This window comes from Mus musculus, chromosome 14 (assembly GCF_000001635.26).
Source record: "Mus musculus strain C57BL/6J chromosome 14, GRCm38.p6 C57BL/6J".
In the NCBI taxonomy this organism is placed as follows: Eukaryota; Metazoa; Chordata; class Mammalia; order Rodentia; family Muridae; genus Mus; species Mus musculus.
In genome coordinates, this window is record NC_000080.6 from 68033286 (window position 1) to 68053684 (window position 20399).

General features: G+C 44.7%; 3 long non-coding RNA genes across 7 annotated transcripts in view; 1 reads left to right on the forward strand and 2 right to left on the reverse strand.

Moving 5' to 3' along the window:
- Window positions 1–1093: 1093 nt before the first annotated feature.
- Gm41189 lies at window positions 1094–2674 on the reverse strand. Its single transcript, XR_874751.1, has 2 exons — window positions 2056–2674; window positions 1094–1452 (listed from the first exon to the last, which is right to left on the reverse strand). It is a non-coding gene; the product is annotated as a predicted gene, 41189 (long non-coding RNA).
- Window positions 2675–5666: 2992 nt separating this feature from the next.
- Gm52127 lies at window positions 5667–13160 on the forward strand. Of its 2 annotated transcripts, none has more exons than XR_003951163.1 (3): window positions 5667–6570; window positions 10525–10697; window positions 12381–13160. It is a non-coding gene; the product is annotated as a predicted gene, 52127 (long non-coding RNA). The 2 variants fall into 2 exon arrangements; XR_003951164.1 differs by lacking the exon at window positions 5667–6570 and adding an exon at window positions 9479–9555.
- Gm31107 overlaps window positions 9106–20399 on the reverse strand; it is a 38484-nt gene continuing 27190 nt past the window's right edge. The window contains exons 1-3 of one of the 4 annotated variants that reach the window (XR_874753.2): window positions 17942–18374; window positions 11561–11719; window positions 9106–11399 (exon numbers count right to left, since the gene is read on the reverse strand). This is a non-coding gene — a long non-coding RNA (predicted gene, 31107). Of the gene's footprint in view, window positions 11400–11560; window positions 11720–13017; window positions 13093–17821; window positions 18375–20399 lie in introns of those variants that run through there. The other 3 variants (XR_874752.2, XR_874754.2, XR_383533.4) reach the window with 3 other exon arrangements.

Here is a 20399-nt window from a genome sequence, read left to right on the forward strand (position 1 = left end):
TACATGTATACTTAAGATCAAAATAATGCTTTTAGAGAAGAACTTAGAAGAATATCTTTGGACAGCAAAGATTATTCAGGACACAAAAACTACTAACTGTAAAGGCAAAAAATATGAACTTCATGTAATTAATAACATTTATGCTTGCCAAAAGATGTCAAAGGACAGATCACAAAATGAGAGAGAATTTGGAATGCAGGTCGTCGAAAGTGCTTGTGTTCAAAGTCTGCAAATGAAAGACAACTGATGTAACCGAAATGGCTAAAAGACTTGGAAAAGTGCTAAATAAATGAAGGTAGCTAAAGTCAGCTTTAAAAGCTGTAATCCTACAGCTTTGGGGCTAGAGACAGGAGGATGGCTGGTTCTTGCTGGCTACAGGCCAGACTGGAGATTCAGATGACCCCCTTTTTCCTGGCAGCCCACCCCCTCCTATAGCCTTCATAGCTCTATAAACTGGGAGTCAAGTAGTCAAAATGTCTGCCTGTTGTGGACATTGACAATTCAAACCATAACAACCTCCCCCAAGCTGTTGAGAAATTCCCAACTCTTCCAACCTGTTTCCTATGGTATAGGTATTATTAGTATTATACAATCAAGCAGAAAGATAATTCATTTTTTTAATTTGAGAGAGTGAACCTAGGACCTCGTGAATACTAACCACTCAATGGTTGTAAGTGACAGAGCATGTCACAGTTAGCTTCAGCTGTTCATTTAACACAAACCTAGAGTTGCTTAGGAAGAAGGAACGTCAACTGAAGATCAGAGTGGTGTGCGTCTGTGTTTGTTTTGTGAGGAATTTTCTTAACTGCTAGTTAATAGAAGAAGGCCCGGTGGTGCCATCCCCTAGGCAGGTGAGCCTAGGCTGTATAAAAAAGCTCCTGCTCTGGCCTTGGCTTCTCTCCATCCTGGACTCTAACTGGTAATTCAAATAAACCCTTTCTTCCCCTAGTTGGCTTTCGTCTGTATTTTGTCACAGCAACAGAAACCAAGCTAAAGCAGAATGAGATATCCAATGTCCCTCTCTGGCCCCCATGTTTGTGAGCATGCACATATTCATCTGCACACTCACGTGCATCTATACTACGCTCATACATCACACACAAGTTCTTTTTAATTTTAATGAAAAAGTAAAGTTTCAAGTTATACACCTAAGCTCTGTAAAGTTTATAGTTTCCACTGCATGTACATTGCTCTTAAATAAAACAAAGAATTTCTGGTGGGTGCAACAAAGCCTTCTGCAGTTTGCACTGCAGAGGATCAGAGAGAATGACTCAACAGGAAGGAACGATGAGTAAGCTGTAGCACGTGGGAGAAGAGCAGAGCCTTGTAGGATGACTGATATCCTCAGGGAAGAGACGGGTGCTTGTAGGTGGTTTCTCTCAAACCGATCAACCATCTAGTAATTGTTGCAGTTCACAGTAGCATCCTGACTCATCAGGAGTCTATGAACCACTGGAGCACACGAAAATAGAATATTTCTTTGTTGCAGCTAATTTGAATTGACAAAAGTGTTTAAATGTTTTTGGACCAACTCAAATGACAGATACTTGTAACAGCTATATTCAACACTTTTCAAGATCTGAGTTTATTTAAAGTGTTTTAAAAGTAGTATAAGCTTTTATTTCCAACTACTCAGGAGGTAGAGGCAGGGGACTGTAAGTTCTAGGCCTGTCTAGGATTCAGAATAAGTTCAAGACCGATTTGGGCAACCTAGGGGAACCCTATCTCAAAATTAAAGGTGGAAAAGAAGAATTGATCTGTAGCTCACTTCTGTAGTATGAAGTGGCTAGCATGCAGGAGGTAGTAGGTTCATTCTTTGGAACTAAAAAAAGAATCTTTCTGCTCAATTGTATAATAACAATATCCAAACAACAGGAAACAGGTTGGAAGAGTTGGGAAATTCTCAGCAGCTTTGTGGAGGCTGTTATGGTTTGAATTGTCATTGTCTACTGCAGGTAGACATTTTGAATACTTGATCCCCGGTGCATAGAACTAGGAGGGGGCTGCCTGGGAAAAGTGGGCCATTAAGGATGAACCCTTTGAGGTCCTACTTACCCCCAGTTTGGCCTGCTTCCTTGCAGGCTAGCAGAGAGTATCTGCTGCAGGGTACAGGCAACCACATGCAGAGTTGCATCACCAGCATCCCTTCCAAGGTGTGACATCTCTCTGAAACTGAAAGCCACAACAAACCCTTTGTCTTGCCTAGTGTACTTCAGTCACAGCATCATGAAAGTAATGAGTACAGGGGCAGATGCATTGATGTTCCCAGTAGATTAGAAAATGTATTGAGCACTCCGCTTGCATTGTAGGTTTCTCATTTTAGGAATCTGACAATGAGTTCTCAGTTTTCTTCTGCTGCTAACATTGCCTGGACAGCTCTGGCTTGCTGTGTACTGAGTCATGTCTTGATATAGGAGGCCCTCTGTTATCTGGTCCCAGGTCTGCTTACCATTTAAATCCTTCTTGTTTATGAAGTTACCATATCTCCATCTTTCCTTACACAGTATCTCTCTCATTGGAAAGCAGTCTCCTTCTGTGGTGGTTTGAATCTGCTTAGCCCAGGGAGTGGTACTATGAGGAGGTATAGCCTTTGTTGGAGGTAGTGTGTCACAGTGAGGGAGGGATTTGAGATCCTCCTCCTACCTGGCAGGAAGCTAGTCTTCTCCTGTTTGCCTTTGGAACAAGATGTAGAGCTCCATTTGTGGGCTGGAGAGATAGTTCAGTGGTTAAGAGCACTGACTGTTCTTCCAGAGGTTCTGAGTTTAATTCCCAGGAACCACATGGTGACTCACAACCATCTGTAATGGGTTCCGTTTCCTCTTCTGGTGTGTCTGAAGACAGCGATAGTGTACTCATATACATTAAAAAAAAACCAAAAAAACAAAACAATCTTAACAAAAAAAAAAAGCCGGTCAGTGGTGGTGCACGCCTTTAATTCCAGCACTTGTGAGGCAGAGGCAGGAGGATTTCTGAGTTTGTGGCCAGCCTGGTTTACAAAGTGAGTTCCAGGACAGCCAGGGCTATACAGAGAAACCCTGTCTTGAAAAAACCAAAACAAACAAACAAACACACCAAAAAAAATCCCACATGTGAAATTTTTAGATAACTGTTCAAAAAATTCTATATGATTAACTAAGGATTTTACCCACCTTTAAAGGAACTGTAAACTGCCCACACTTTTGAGATAGAATCTCACTAGGTATTTCAAGCTGGATTTGAACTCACATCCCTGCTGTCTCTACCTCCCAGGTGCTGGGATTTCAGGCATTCCATGTGGCAGGAATTATTAAAAGAACCATCAGGCTTCCTGCGCTACTGCTGGCAACTCTCTGCCCCAGTGGGCTGACTGGCTATGCACTGGCAGCAATGGCCGACCTGTTCTTATCTCGTTGAGTCTTCTCTGACTCAGAACTACAAAATCTCTCCACCCAGCCCACTAAGTTCCCACTGGCGGGTCATTACCACGCCAGCCCTATGCTTCAAATCCCCCATGGCCTTTGTGGTGCACATCTAGCAAACCCATGCTTTGACTCTGTACCTTTCTCTCTAGAACCCAAGTGAGCCGCCACGTGAAGAAAAACACCATACAAACTTGGTTCACAATCAGTGGTAACTCAATCTCTGGGTGCAACACTAGAATCCTAATTTTGTAAGCCACATTAAATCTAAATTCTCCGGTGGCGAATCCTGGTAGATCTGCCATAGAAACTGTGAGACACTAGCAGCTACAGCTTATACTTACACTATGCCTATCCACAAGGCTCTCTCTCCCTTCTTCTCGTCCCCTCTCCAACCCGGAGGTCCCGCCTACTTACCCAGTGATTGGCTCCTTTATTCATTAGGGGATAGTCCACAAGAAGTCACCTGAGTGCTGACTCATTTCTTGTTCCCAACCCCTCCCAGGAGAGCGAAATTAGCATCAAGATACAAGCAACCCCAGGGCTATCCACAACAATTCCATCTGAGGGAAAAAGGAGGAAAAGACGCTTAAAAATGTATAAATGCAGTTGCCCAGAGGAAGACACATTTAGTGGAAAAATGGTCTCAGACGTGGCCGTATTGATGTGCCACGACGCTGATGGATAAGAGTACACTATTTCAATGGCAGCCAGCTAAATGACAGACCAAGAAACATAATCTGCCTTGACATCTAGTAAGCACTACACAGTTAAAATTTAACAGGGAATGGCAAGAGTAAATGAGGCAGCTACATGAAGAACAATCTGTCCAATGCAAAGGACTGCATGCAGGTTCCAGGCTACACTTGATGCCCTTTGGATACCAGTCAATTATGAAGCTAAAACCAGCTCCTGGGCACTTGGCTTGCTTGTGACTCTGCTGAGAATGGATGCTACACATACAAGAAGAACTACTGTTTGGTTGCACTGAGCATTTGACTGTCTGTGAATTCTAGCGCCAATGAGATGGTCCTGTGCATAAAATGATTGCCATGCAAACCTGATAACTTGGGCTCAGTCCTTGGAGCCTGTGAAAAGGCAGGAGAGAGAGCTGACTCAGATGAAGTTGCCCTCTGACTTCCATGTGCAATGTGCACCTCTCTCTCTCTCTCCCTCTCTCTCTCTCTCTCTCTCTCTCTCTCCCTCTCCCTCTCCCTCTCTCTCTCTCTCTCCCTCCCTCTCCCTCTCCCTCTCTCCCTCCCTCCCTCCCTCCCTCTCTCTCTCTTTCTCTCTCTCTCTCTCTCCCTGTCTCACACATGCACATTGATGGATAAAATTTAAAACTCTAGTCTGATGTAAGCATCAACCAGGCCTGTGTAGACAGAGGCTAACTGAGGGGACTTTAATAATGTCCATTTTCTGCTTATAACATGTTTATTCCTTCCCTGGCCCTTGCTACACCATTCCAAACCGTTTGTATTCCACAAGGCCTGGCATGCGGTGTCTATTGACTCTTCTGATAGTTTTCCTTGTATCATCCAGTTGTTCTTCAGTTATAAACTATCCTTGTCTCCCTGACTCAGAGCCTTAACAAGAATCTCTTCCTTTTATCTGCAACACTGTAGTGCTGTTGGCTACATATGTATGTGTTCCTGTTGCTTCCTGGGGATGTTACAGCGTGTCCTTATCATATAGTCTTGAAGCAGTCTGTCTCTGTTTCATCCAGCAAAGAGAAAGCAGAATAAACTAAGAGCACTTGCAATTTTTCCTTGACCGTCTGCCTTCCACACTAGATTCTGCTCCTCGGATCTCCTGTTTCCAGTGAGCACATGTCTTTCCAATCCTTTCCTTGCTAGTGAATTGTGAACTCAGAGCTTGAGAAAAAGAACAAGGATGAATGTGGCTTACCCTCTGCAATGCTGATTTGCATTGAAACAGAACTGCAGACTGCTACATACACTGGGAAAGAGAAAGGAAGAAAGGTCCAGCAGGGTCAGTCCCCTGGGTAGAAGAGCCGATAGAATTCATCAATACAGTTGCGGATTCTTCAGTTTTTAATCAGGGGTGTGCTGTTTTAATCTCATTTGGCACAAAAACTCAAAAGAGAAAGGACAAGAAGGGACTTTAGGGAAAGTCCTGATAAATGATTAGCTTGCTTTATTATAATGCCAAGAATTAGCACCCAGCCCGGTTCTTTAAGTATTTATTAACCACATGAATTATTTAACCACACTAGCTGCTTGCCTTAAATATAAAGTGGTGCCTATGCCTACAAATCTAGGTGTGTTTTGTCTGTTTCCAAGACACTGTGTTAAAGTCTCAGCACAGTACTTGGCAGGGGGGTAAGGGCTAAGTTGGTGGCAGTTATTATCTGCCTGAACCAGCTGAGAAGAATTCTTGTTTAGAGGTGTTTGCTTCACCTCCCTGTCAGAGTAGTAACCCCCACCTCATCACATCATTGGTCTTTCTCCTGCAATCTTTGGGACTAACAGTCTACCACATGGCCGACCTTTGTACGTATCTCAAATGGCACAGCTTTATCCTCCTTATATTCCCAACTATCAATCTATATCTTTATCCTCCTTATATTCCCAACTACCAATCTATAATAAACTTATGCCAAGGGATTTAGGGTCCCTTTTGTGGTTCTTAATTTCATTAAGAAATAACTTAAGAGGGAGCTCAAATAGAAACATTAGGAGAATTTTATCAGCGTTTAAAAGAAAACCTCCCAGAGCAGAGAAGCTGGAAAAGGACAAAACAGCCTTGCCATTTAAGCTAGCAAGGAGGTCGACCATTTGGCAGATAAGCAGCCACATGGTAGGGAGGGGGCTTTTAGAGAAAGAGAGAGGAACCCATGACACAAAGTGATCCTCTGACCTCTGCACACATTCTGGGGTGCACAAACACATGCACGGTAATCCTAACAAACTAATATTATTAACGGGAAAGAGAAAACAACATGTCTGTTATGTTTGTGATGCTGTGATCTAAATCCCTGACAGAAATTACATTGCGAGGGGACTTCAGTTCGTTTCGAAGGGAGGAAGGCTGGCAGAGCAGCTCCTGTGGCGGCGGCGGCGGCGGCTGCAGCAGCAGCAGCAGCAGCACAGGGCAGTGGCTTGTTCACATGATTGCAGCCAGAAGCAGAAAAAACAGACGGAGAGGAGAGGTGAGTATCACAACCAGCAAACAAACAACTCAATCCAAACCAAACATGATCAAAACAAAACAAATACGCCTTAACCACAAAAAAAATTTAAAAAAAAAAAGAGTCTATTGGTAGACATTTCAAATTAAAGCCTTAACAGTAGAAGTTTGCATTGCATCCTGACAGCTCTAGCAAGCTGTGCTCCTGAGCCACAGGGTAAATGTCCGCAGTGGGCTTTGTGATACCATCGCAAATGGCATTGTGGAGCTTGGGGTTCAAAGAGAGGGTTGCGGATGTCTTCTTCATAGAGAATTAAACGCGTGAGTTGGTAGACACTAGCTAACCTGACTGAGCAGTGTGTAATGTTTGTGGGGTGGATATCAAATCATTCCATATGAATATGAACAGAAGGAGGGAGATGAGGGGTAAAGAGGAGAGGGAGGGAGGGAGGGAGGGAGGGAGGGAGGGAGGGAGGGAAAAGGAAAACAGAATAGGAAAAAGACTAAGGGAGGGGAAAGGAAGGGGAGAGGAAAGAGGAAAGAAAGAGGAAAGAGGAAAGAGAGGAAAGAGGAAAGAGAGGAAGAGGAAAAAGGAAAGAGGAAAAAGAGGAAAGAGGAAAGAAAAGGAGTGGAGAAGAGGGCAACGAAGATTCAGGCCAGGTTGCTGTCTATCTGGGTTCTGTTGGGAGCCTGCCAGGAGCAGAGACTGGAGTAACTTGGCTCTCTCTCCAGGTCTCTGTTTTCTCACCAGCAAATTGAGCTGAGACATGGAATATAATTTTTCTGCCAGCTTTGACACTGTGCCCTTAAAATATCCCCGTGCTCAGAGAGGGCACAAAAGCACCGCACCTTACGCACAACCAGTCCGGCTCATCTCTTCATCTGTAGCTATTGTAATATCCTCACATAAACCATTGAAAGTAGAGAGAGGGGCAGATGGCTGTCCGGTTAATTAAGGTCCTTATAAATCACCCTAACAAGGGAGGTTCATTTACATAATCAGGGGGGTGGTCTGCACAGACAAGCTCATTGCTAGCTTGGTGAAGCCCACCTGACAACCTGCTACAGGCAGCTGCTTATTGCTTCTGGGCACAGCGGCAGCAGCTCCCGGGTTGCCTCAGAGCTGGGAGGACAGAAAAGCCTGAGTCACTCTGGGCTGGAGGGAGGAATCCCTGAATCAATGCCTGCTGGATGGGCAGGACTCAGCTGCTGGAGAACCCTGCAGTCCACAGACTCCCTCGTGTCTGCTGTCAAAAACCCTCAGATTCCTCTTTGGAGAAATCCAATCAGGAAGGGGTTTAGGGGTGTGGAGGGGTTGGAAGGAGAAGCCCATAGTAGCATACACGGGAGAGAATGTGATACAGTCACATGTGGAAAATTTCAATCAATCTCTTCACACAAAAATGGTTCGAGGAGACCAGCGAGGGGAGCATGAAATCAGGTAGCAGAGACTAGAACTCAGTGTGTCTGCTTTAAGGGACACACAATGTTTTCTTGCTGTGGCTATTCCTCTATCTGACTTCATCTGTATCTATCATGGCTGCCTACCCCTCCCGACTGAAGAAGGGAAAGAGAGAAACCCGGGGAAAAAACCCCAAGGCTCCAAGGTATTTATTTATTAATCTAGTTTGTTTCAGAAGAGCAAGCTTTTATCGTTCTTTACTACCTAGTCTTTAGGTTCAATGAAAAGAAAAAATAAATTATGAGAACGGAAGAGAAGGCTCAGTGGGTAAAAGCACTTGTCATGCAAGCCTGAGTTTCATCCTTGGATCCTGCAGCGGAGGGAGAGAACTGACTTCTGAATGCTGTCCTGTGACCTCCAAACACATGCCCTAGTGTGTACACAGACACACAGACAGACAGACAGACAGACACACACACACACACACACACACACACACACTACAAACAAAACAGTTAAAAGCAAACATGTGAATAGCTATGATGCATCTCTCACAGAGAATCCAAGAACTAAAAAGAAAACGAAGCAATGACAAAAGCCCTTTGGCCTGTTTTTCATATTCTTCGGTCAACTTGCAAAGCTGATGGCACTAAAGCCTTCTTTCTCTCCCCATGCATTCCTCCTTATTCTATGAGTAAGGGGCTAGTCATCACCACAGGGGGACTCTGCCTCTAATTCATCTCTTTCTCAGATTAGAGGCTGCCTAATGTCCTTCCCAGAAACAAGAGTGGGCTTTCCATTGTAAATTTTCACTGAAATTCTGGGTAATGCATATTACGCTCTTTTTAAAAGCGAGCAGGGATGATTGAAGGGCCTCCTTTGCCACCATAAAATAAACATGGATAAAAATGCACAGTCATTGCTCAGAGGCACAGCGGAAGAATTTTATGGTCTGCTTTTCTGCTTGTTGTGTGGTTTGAATAAAAAGGGCCTACGAGTAACCCATTAGTGTCTGCTCAAGTTCGGATTAGTAATGTCACCTGATAAGGGTCCAATTGGCTTATAGCTTGTTTCTAGGTGATACTGGTGAAATTGGGGTCTTCCCTTGGGGTTCTTAGTCTCATTAATAAAATAATTTAAGTACGGACTCAAGTGGAAGCTGGGAGGACAACTTTATTAGGGTTTAGAAGAAAAGCAGAGGGCAGGCAAGCTGTAAATCTCAGCAGCTGCCTGGAGGAGGAAAATGGACACACACACACACACACACACACACACACACACACACACACAGCTATGTCTTTTGAGTTCAGCTGGCATGCAGGTCAGCCACTTGGCAGCAAAGATAGATGAAAAGGAGAAGTTAAGCTTTTCTGAGTCATTCAGAAAAGTGGGCAGGTTTATGACAGCAAATGACTGTGGCCCTATTAGCTACCATACTGCAGGAAGCAGGAATTCTGGGAATGAATAATACCACATTGCATTAAGGGGTAGTTATTCCATCCATTTCTTCTCCAGAGCTTAAAGGGAACCTACCTCCTGATGCCCACCCCAGCCCTTCCAACTGAAGGAGAGAGCTGGGGAGAGAAAGCACAGACAGCTAAAACTGTAAGCTATTTATTTACTTACATCTCTCAGAAGCTAACTTTTAAAAACTTTTCACTATTCAGTCTCTAATTTGATGAAAATAAAAATAAAATTATGAAGGGCTCATCAAATGGCTCAGTGGGTAACTACCATGCCACACTAACACGACAATAGGAGTTTGATCCTTGGGTCCCACAGTGGACAGATAAAACCAACCTCTGAACGTTGCCCTCTGACCTCCACGTATGGGCTGTGGCACACACGTGTTCCAATCCCATGTACAAACACAGATACAAACAAAAAAGTGAAAATATAAAAATAAAAAAGTGAATGGCTATTTTGCACCTCTCATAGGAGCCAAGGGAAAAACACGGCACAACAAAACACCCTTTGGTCAATTCATTAAACTCTCCTTCAGTTTGCAAAGCCAATTGTGTGTGATAGACTCAGACACCCTCGAGGAGGCACTACTACAAACCTTCCTATTTTATAAACACGGGACTTTACAATGCAGGAAAAGCATCCTGAAGGATGCACAGCTAGTTGTTAGGATGCACTGCTCATCTGCACCCTATGGAGGGTTGTACAATACAATCCTGATATGAAAACACCTGATGTATGGCTTCTTCTCATTCGGCACATGCACTTTTGTTGTGGGGATAAGACTTCTTGTCCCCAGGAACTGCCTGGAGGTCAGCATGGTTCTTAGCTACTGAGAAGAATATAAATGTTGGAGAAGCACAGAAATGTTCTCCCTCATCCCTCAAGGTCCCTTCTGAAGTCAGGAAATCATGGAGGATTGCTTTGTCCTGGGGCGCTGGCTTTAGCCACCATCTTAGTCAACCAGTTGGGTCATATGACTACAGGGGACTCTAAAAGTTTTCTTTCCATAGTTAGTTAACTGAATTCCTCCATTGATTGGCTCTGCTTCAAAATCTTCATGAGCCATGAAACTTAATCCTCTTCCAGTTTTTTTTTTTTTCTTTTGAGGAACGGAAGGCTCGAAAATGATGTCAGCCTGCCTTTTGAAGATTGGAACAATCGAAAATGATGTCAGCCTGCCTTTTGAAGATTGGAACAATGTTCTTTCTACCCCCTCTCTAGACTTCAGGTTTCATTTTGAAGGAGAGGGATTTGATGATGGAGTGTGACTGACCTAGACGGTAAGGTGGAGGAGAGTTGGGAGTAAGCTGCTGCAAAGAGTGGAATCTGTGAGCTTTCACAGTGGGCGGAGGGTTGGAAGGAAGAAGAAATTCAATGCTTTGATGCTTCACAGCTTGGTTCAAGTTTAGCCAACACAGCATCCCATTCAGGGAGGCTGTCCATCTTTTACACTGATATCATTTCCTCCTAAGTGACAAACTTTAATAAAACAGACCCATACATCAGCCATTGAGAATAATGAATGTCCCCTTCCTAAGTGAGAATTTACCAATTATGCCAGGATGGTATCTTTATCATTTTGCTAGCCACGTAAGCATCAAGCATTCTGATGGCTTTAAATGGTGTGGTGCCTGTTCTGCAGCCCTGGGCTTCCATTTTTGTACCCAGTGCTTTCTGTGTTCTAATTGTCTCATTTTAAAAAGAAAAGAAAAGCAGAAAGAAACTTGCAAGTGGTAGGGACAGCCTGTGCTGCCTTGGCTTACAGTCAGTTTATTTTTGTTGTCCTAGCAATAAATAGTAGCTAGAGACAAAGGCAGCCACAGGAGAGCAGTGTTCTTGGGTTTGCATCGGCTTTGAAGATTAAACTCCTAAAGCATTTGGGATCTCTCTGCACAGTCCCTGCACCTCCACCAAGAGGCTCTGGTTGCTGTTTTCTCTTTGTAACAGAGTTGTGCAGAGTTAGGGAGCTCTCCATTTCCTGTCTGCAAAGAAGAGAGAGAGAGAGAGAGAGAGAGAGAGAGAGAGAGAGAGAGAGAGAGAGAGAGAGAGAGAGAGAGAGAGAGAGAGAGAGAGAATCAGAGTCCTTCTCCCACAGATTAAAGCAGACCTATGGAATTTAGTTTGAGTCAAGAAAATTTTGTACCTGTGCCACGCCCACACACACTGGGTGTTGTTGGCTGTAGACTGGAGCAGAGCTCTTCTGTCAGATTCTCAGTGAGTCAGCGTTCCTCGAATCACACCATTCAGGCTTTCTCTCTGAAGTGATGAGTCATGTGGAATCATGATTCACTCCGGAGCACAACTGGAAGATTGGAACCAAGCTGATTACGCCTGCCTCCTAGTCTCCATCAAAGTCACTCTTCCATCTATGAGTTATGAGCTCAAAAGAATACATTAAGTTTGGTTAAGAAATGTATATATCAGTTTTTCTCTGTTTTGATCCAAATATAAAGAGAAAGGCTTTAAGGTTTCAGAGGACAGAAAATCTTGAAAGCTGAATGTAGGTGCAGTAACACATGCTGCTTCCAGTAACAGAAAAGAGATTCTGACATGACTTACACACTCACCACACACACACACACACACACACACACACACACACACACACACACCACACACACACAAATACACACAGTCACCATACACACACAAATATACACATTCACCATATACATAACACACACAAACATATACACACTCACCACACACACACACACACACACACACACACACACAAATACACACAGTCACCATACACACACAAATATACACATTCACCACATACATATCACACACAAACATATACACACTCATCACACACACACAACCACACATACACATACACACACACACACACACACACACACACACACACACACACACACACACTCATTTCTTAACTGACATGTAGTTTTAATGAATGCAACATTTTCTCCTAAAATTTGGAAGCTTCTCTCCAATAGGGTGCAGTAACTTATGGGCCTTGGGAGATCAGAGGACCACAAGTTTGAAGCCACCCTGAGATGTACAGAGCAAGACCTCACCCAAGAAGGAAAAGAAAGCAACATCTCATATGTGTGTTTTCCTATGTTGGAACAGAGACCTCCAGAGTTAGTAAGTGCCTGTGCTCAGGAGATTTGTCAGTAGAATGGAGCCCAACTCTCTCCAAGGAAACCTTCGGAAGAGGACATTTCAGAAAACAGTGTTTGATGCTGCTGAGAGCAGTGACATCTCTAGGGCTCATGCCTGACTCAAATAGCTGGTGTTAAATGATCACAGGTTCGCCCCAGAGACTCTCAGTTGAAGGCTCTGTAGCCACTCTCACCACAGAGCTGGTCTGGATGTGGCTTCTTTCCCTTCTTTTTAGGAGGCCCTATCGGATTCAAGCTCTATTCTTGCATAAGGGACATGGTGTTTACTGGGGTGGGAGAAGTCAAGTCCTTGGACCCTACCCAAGAATGGGCCTCAGGGGGGCGACTTGCCCCCTTTTCCCCCACTAGATTCCGAACTACTTAAAGTCTGCCATGTTTCTTGGCTTTGTAATAGTTTTCATTACTTTGAAAAGTGTTACTCTCTTCAATGTCTTCCTGCACAACTTACCTTCCTCTGCTCTCTGGAGCTCTGTCATGACTTTGTTTTACTGTTGGCGCCACAGTTTCTTAAATGTGTGTTAGGTTGTTTTTTTGTTTTTTCTTTCCCTTTTGTATCTTTAGATTAAATTGAATGAGTTCTTTGTCCCCAAGTTCCGTGCTTTGGTTTCTCTTGTCATGCCAATAAGTCAATCAAGGCAGGAAGCGCCTCATGTCAGCTAGCAGTACTTTTTGATTCAAGAAATCCGCTGCGATTTTCTGTTTCTCTGTCTTTAGAGCGTGTTCTCCTGTTTCTCCATCACTAGAGCATGCTCATCCTTCCATACTTTGAATGCATTTCCTTCCTTTATCCCAGGGCACTTCTTATAGCTGATTTAAAAATGCTTTCTTACTTGCTTCACACTATTTGGACCATCTCAGCTTTGGCAATAATGACGTGGTTTTCCTAACCGTGGATCTTGTTTTCCTGACTCCTTAAGTGCCTGCTGGTTTTTAAATCAATCAATGGACATCATAAAAAACATATTCCAGCAGTCTGAATCTTGTTTTCATCCGACGTATGTTAATTCTTGTTCAGCAGACCCTGCATCGTGGCCTGATGGCCTCGCACTTGTGTAAGTTTAGTTTTGCACTATTTATAAGGTCTGGGGACGCCCAAGGTGTTTCTCAAGCCCCTGTACCTTGATGAACAAGGCTCCACGTTGTCGTTGTTGCTGCAGGTCTGCAATGGTCCTTCCTCTAAATGTAGGGGTGTCCAACCTTTTGTCATTGTGATGTGACATCATCATCTACAGATGTGTTAGGATATATTCATAGCTATTCTGGGGTCTCTGCTAGAACTTGTGTTGACTCTCACACCTATCTTGGGTACCCCATGCTTTATAAAAAAATAAAAAAGAACCTTACTGGGACACAAAGAGACAGATCACTTAGATGTTTTCTATTATTGATTTTTTTTGTACTTTAATGACCCAAATTAATGTAAGTCGCACCATGCGAAGCTGCATAGACAAAACTATTTGCAATAATATGCTTCTAAAAACGATTTTATTTTTAATTATATGTCTGTGTGGGAGTATTTTAATATGAGTGCAGATTTCTATCACTTAGTTAAAAACCAGCCTTCGAGTTTAGGCAGCTGATCATCTCAAATTGGAGTTACAGGATGTTTACATAAGTAATGGGGGCCGAACCTTTGTCCTCTGCAAGTCTCATAAATACGGAGCCAGCTCTCCAGCCCCACTATGATATCCTTTATAGAGAAAGTTTACTGACCTAGGAAGGGGTTATTGGTAAAGTGTGGGTGAGGTGTCCCTGATCTTTGGGGATCAGAACTATACTCTGGACGTGGGCCTTCCCCAGTACTATCACAATCTGCAATATGGTGCCTCTGCCTCCCACTGTAGCAGCAACCCGGTAAAGCCCCTATGTTCTCCCCTTCTCTCTCCAGCCCAGGCTTCTGTCATGGGCTAGTGAGGTGTCCTTATGGACCCTGGGTAGCTCCTCGTCTTGCTAAAGTCCCACATCGGACGATACAGTCATTTCATCTTGGTTAAACACTATTTTGTGTGTATTGAACTCAGTTTTGAGGCCCTGCCTGGACTCTAGCTTCATGTGCTGTGGCTAGGAAATTAGAAGGGCCTTAGGTGATTTGGAGTTCACCTCAGAAAGTTTTTTTCTTGAACGGTTGTCTCTAGTCAACTGCCTGCAAAACAGTTTATGTACATAAGTTCATCTGATTTGGTAGTTTTCAAGGCTGGAGGTCTAGTGTGTGTTTTATTCCATCACAACTAGAAGTGTGAGTCCTTCTTATTTTTTTTTAAAGGCTCATCTTCCTCTTGGCAGATGATGCTTTTCAGATCCCCATGGCTCGATGTCTCATCTCCCCAGCTCCTTGCACCGCCTCCTCTCCAAAGAGGCCAGGTTCCCATAGGAATGCGCTGGTAACTTTGTATTTTCTCTCCCAGGAACAAGTGCAGGTCACAGCCCATTAACAAAAGGAGCCAGTAAGAAGCAGGGCAGGCAGTGATTGACAGCCCTTTCAGACTCAGCTCCACCCCTCTCTGTCTTTCTTCCCTAGGATGACTTCCCTAGGATGGCAAAGCCCACACACACTTCGCAGTTCTGAGCATTTCACAGCAACAGGAACCATATTGGTATTGATACAAGTTCACATTTCCTGCTAAGGAAGGGTGTTTGCTTGCAGACAGATGTGCAAACTCATCAATTGATAAAGCCAGTCAGTTCTCACCATAAGCCAGGGAGACAGGAAGATGACGTCACCAAAGAGGTTGGCTCCTCCCTTGCGCACAATTTTTGCGACTACATGCACATTTTATGATGTCTCTAAGTCTGCCCTTGGTTCAAGCTAATTAGATAAAAATGTCGAGGATGAGGAAGTAGTATGCCGTGTGAGGTTTAGCCTGCAATCAGCCTGTCTTCACAGGGGTGCAGACGCCAAGGAGCAAATGTGAGTGTTGGCTTAAGAAAGCAAACTTCCAGTGGACTTTCTTCAGTCTTAGGAATCAACATCCATTAAACATGTTCCCTAACTGTCTTTGTGTGCCTGTGAACATGTGTGTGGGCATGTGCGTATGTGTATGTGTGTGCCTCTGTGTGTGTGTGTGTGTGTGCCTCTGTGTGTGTGTCTGTGTATGTCTCTCTCTCTCTCTCTTTCTCTCTCTCTGAACACACTATTACTCAGAGGCTGAAGAATGGCCTCTAGTGTTCTTCTCTACCACCCTCTACCTTCTTTATTTAAATAAGATCTTTCCCTGAAGCTGGAGCTAGGCTGACCAGCAGCCAGCCTCACAGATCCTCCTTCTAGGCTATCCACAGTGCTGGGGTTAGAGGCTCACAGGGCCTCACCTAGCTTTCTATATGAGATACAAATTAGTTTTCTTATCCACTGAGCTATCTCTCCAGATCCATCTCTCTATGTAAACACTGAACCATTGTGAAGAATGTATTTTTGATATACCTCATTTAAAAAAATATTATAACAATAAAATTTGGGAATATTAATCCTCAGCCAACGGTCAGCTGCAGAGTCAAGTTTTGCTCCGGATGGCTGGATTTCAGTTTGTGCTTTGTTTATGCTATCCCAGTACCTAACTAACCACACCTACCCTAAGCCAGCTGATTCCATAAGGCGGGGTTCTAAACAATTCCAGGTCATTCTGGCTTCTTTAGCCTCCGGGACCACATATCTTTACTCAGACAGCAGAAAGGGCTTTCAAGCACTTAATTCAAACCCTGACTTTAACCTTTTCTGTAAAGATGAGCACAGTCATGTTTACTTTGCTGGGGCTGTGAGGGTTAAACCATCTGGGATGCTAGGGGAGGCCATCAGATGTTCAGCACTGCGCTGTGTGATTGCAGCAATAAGCAGACACCTCGAAGACACTAGGGGGCCCTTGATTTAATTTTACTTGACAGTGGCTGGCAGGGGCAGGCCATACTACTCTCACATAAACCCTTCATGTATTATGGAACAAGGTCGCCTAATCTCCCAAGAACAAAGCTAAGGCAGGTGCCTCAGCCACTGCTAGAGTAGCCGCCTTCTCTACTATTTCTAGGTAAATGAACCGACCTGTTAGGTGGATCCTGAGGTGAGGGTTAAGGGGAGGAAGCTGAAGTCGGTTGTCAAAAGTTTCATAGGAAAAGCAGAAAAACAAACTCGCAGTGTGGGGTGTAGTGGGGCTTAAACCACTAGGGGGTGGCTATTGCTCGAGTGGGTCCCACGGACAAGTCATTAAACTCCCCAGCCTTGTTCAATGGCCAGCAAAAGCTGGTAGAAATCTCAGTAGCTGCGGAGACCTGACTAACTAGCTCCGAGGTGTGTGTGTGTGTGTGGTGGGAGGAGGCTTGAGGGAGGGGGAGGGGATAGCACAGGACTGGAAACCCCCCAGGCTGGTTTTCTCTTTGGTCTCCCAAGCATCCGCCTGCTTTCCAGAGACGCTCCCAGTTCTTCCTTACATGGCCGCTCTTTGCTTTAAAAGGATCTATCTTAACTGGAAGGATGACACACCTGCCCTGTGAATCCTAAAGAGTCTTTCTTCACCCATATCGGTCTCAGAACGGGAAGTTTTGTGGTCCTTAGGCCTGGCTGAGGGGTGTCCTTTGTGTCTACAAAGTGGCACTCAAGATCTTTGTGGACCACTTCATCACCCACCCAGGCATGGGTCATTACCAACTGATTCATCTAAGGAGAAACTTCACAGAAGTGCTTAAAAGCCAAACCATTAATAGGAAAGAGGTTCAAGAAGGATCAGGTTAAGCGATAGTGGTGTGTGTGTGTGTGTGTGTGTGTGTGTGTGTGTGTGTGTGTGTGTGTGTGTGTGTGTTGAGCTGAGTACATACAGATCAGTAAAACCCCACGCTGGGGACTGCAGCATTTTTCAGTACAGGGCACTGCAGGTTTCTGCAGTAGAAACCCGAAAGCCAAGCGCATTGTACTTGGGTCGACCGAGACAGACTCCATAGAGAAATTACGGAAGTTACTAACAAACAAAGCAAAACAACAAAACGGACAAGGTAGACGCTTCCTGCAGCGCTACAATACCCTAAGCAGGAAATCGAGTGAGACACCCACAGGTCCCTTTCCTCTCAGCAGCACCATGGCCCCTCCGAGAGAGAGGCTAAGCTCCCCTTAGTCCAGCTAATCTTAAAGAAAATTATATGTTCATATTCCAGAAACGTGAACCATTCTACACTGGGGTCCCCTTGCAGCCCCCAGGCCCCTCTCTCCCCCCCTCTCCCCAGGCTCGAACTCTAGGGTGTGGAAAGCCTAGGAGACTCTGCTAATCACTCACAGGATGCGGGAGGCTGCAGCTGGGGAAGGAATGAGTCAGCGAGATCCTGTGGCAGAGCGAGCGGGAGGGGCGCAGACTCCGTTAGGAGCCCCAGCTCCTGTTAGTGTGAAGACCTCTAACCTTGATCTATCTTTTGATCGTCCCTTGCTCCCCGGGACAGGTCACGCCACGGCCCTCGTGCAGCTTCTCGAGTCACCTTCGCCGTGCCCAGAAATCTAGTCTACGTGGGTTGCTAGGCATCCTAGCAGGAACGCCCGACCCTTCTCCAGCCGGTTTCTCCTGGTCACTAGGGGAAGAGGATAAGTACCATTGCCCCCCTAGTCCAAAGAACGCCCCTTATGTTTCTGCAATGCTTCTGGCTCCGGGTCTCTCCACCAGTCTGTTTTCCGCATTAAAACAAACTTCTAGAAAAGTTACAATTTTGAACTTAAGAATACTGCAGCGCCAACTCCCCCGCCTCGCCCTCCTGCAGGAGAAGAAGAAAACTTGAATGCCAGAAAAAGCTAAACTAAGATGCCCTGAACACTCTGTCCATCGTACTGCTCAACAAGGAAGACCCTCTACTCCGGGAACAATAACTGCAGGCCACGCCCTAGGAGGCTCTCGCAGTCCCGCGCTGCTCCAGGCCGCCAGCAGGGGCGCTGTCGGAGCGGCAAATGAGGGACATCAGTGAAAGATGAATTCCTTTCACATTCTCAGGGGTTCAGGGAGGAGGGCACCCAAAAAGTTCTTCAAAAAGAAAGGTCTTGGAGACATATCTCCCATTTAGTCGTCTGTCAACCAACCCTTGAACTTAAAAAGAGAGACAGACAGACAAGTGTCATAGGCGTAAAAACAAATACTTTTGTGTTCTCCACCATTCTCCAGGGTCCTCCAAAATATATATAGAAAAATTCTATTAATTTCTATGATATCCATATCCACATTCTTTAGACTTGTTTATATGTCTTAGAGCAGGATACCCCTCTAAGTTTTGTTTGCAGTACTTTCAGACGAGGCCCGGCGGAGAAAGGGTCACTCATTTATCCATCCTGAAACCCACCGGGCTTCTCTTCTATAGCTCATACCCCTGGGTTCTCTTTTAGAATAGAAGTTTGGCTCTTTTTCTTTCTCTCACTACTTGGGAATCCGTGGTTACATCATGCTTGCTTGCCTTCGGCCTTGAATTGGGTTAAACACAGCTTCTTCTTTGCCTGTGTCCCCACAGGCAAGGTTGCCTAATGACAGAGCAGAACTATAAAACTAAATGGGTGTCAATGACAAAGCAGAATTTCAGTGTTCAAGAGACTCTTAATGAGACATCATCTTCCTCTGGCTAGACCTGCCGATGAGATAATGTCTCTGGCGGAGAAGAGCGTGGGCTGTAACCCGTTAATGGCCAGAGGGGTCGAAGATCTCTGAGTACTGTTTCTGGGACAGCTTTGATTGGAGTGGTGCTGGGGGCTTGCTTTCTCGGCTGCAGCTTGGAACAGGAGATCCAAGAGTTACATACAAATCTGATCCTACAGTGCTGTGTAGCTCAGGGGGGTGGAGGTAGCAGAACAGGTCTCGGTGTCCCAGGCAGGGAGAGAAGCCAGTGCTGCGAGATAGGAGCAGAGGAAGCTTCCTTGCTCTTCAAACTTCTCTATTAGTCTGCCATAGCCCCGAGACCCCACCCTTAGGGAACAGTCTCCTTTCTTCAAGGGGAAACTGAGGCACAGAGAAGTTAGGGTGTTTGCAACTTGAGAATCCAAATCTCTGGATACTCTGTGTAGTCTTTGCTGCTGCATAGGACTTTTCTCATGTGTGTGTGTGTGTGTGTGTGTGTGTGTGTGTGTGTGTGTGTGTGTGTGTGTGTGTATGTGTGTGTGTGTGTACCCACTGAGGCTAGAGATTAATGTTGAGTATCTTTCTTGGTCACTCTCTACCTTTTTAATTAATTAATTAATTAATTAATTAATTAATTAATTTTTGAAACAGGGACTCTTCCTGAACCCGGGGCTTACCAACTTATCTAGACTGCTGGCTAGCGAATCCCAGAACTCCTCTTATCCTCATTTCCCCATCATCGTGACTACAGATGCTCTACTGCATTCTGCTTTCCATATGGGTGCTGGGGATCCAAACTCATGTTCTCACAGCAAACAATTTACTGAGCATCTCCTCAGCTGCCAGACCTTCCTGTCTTAAAATATTGCTGGGGATTCCCTTTTGTCTGCCCTCTGCCTCTCTTCTCTGCTTGGGATAATTGATAAACTGATGATTAAAGATCTCCACATGATTTAAGATCTCTACATGAAGGCCGGGCGGTGGTGGCGCACGCCTTCAATCCCAGCACTTGGTAGGCAGAGGCAGGCGGATTTCTGAGTTCCAGACCAACCTGGTCTACAAAGTGAGTTCCAGGACAGCCAGGGCTATACAGAGAAACCCTGTATCAAAAAGACAAACAACAACAACAACAAAAAAATTAAATCAAATCAAAACAAAACAAAACAAACAAAAAAAACCGCCTGGAAGGACAAGGGGAGTTGCAGCATTTTAAGAAGAAGAGAATAGGAAAAAAAAAAAAAAGAAAGAAAGAAAAAGGTGTTGCCATGGG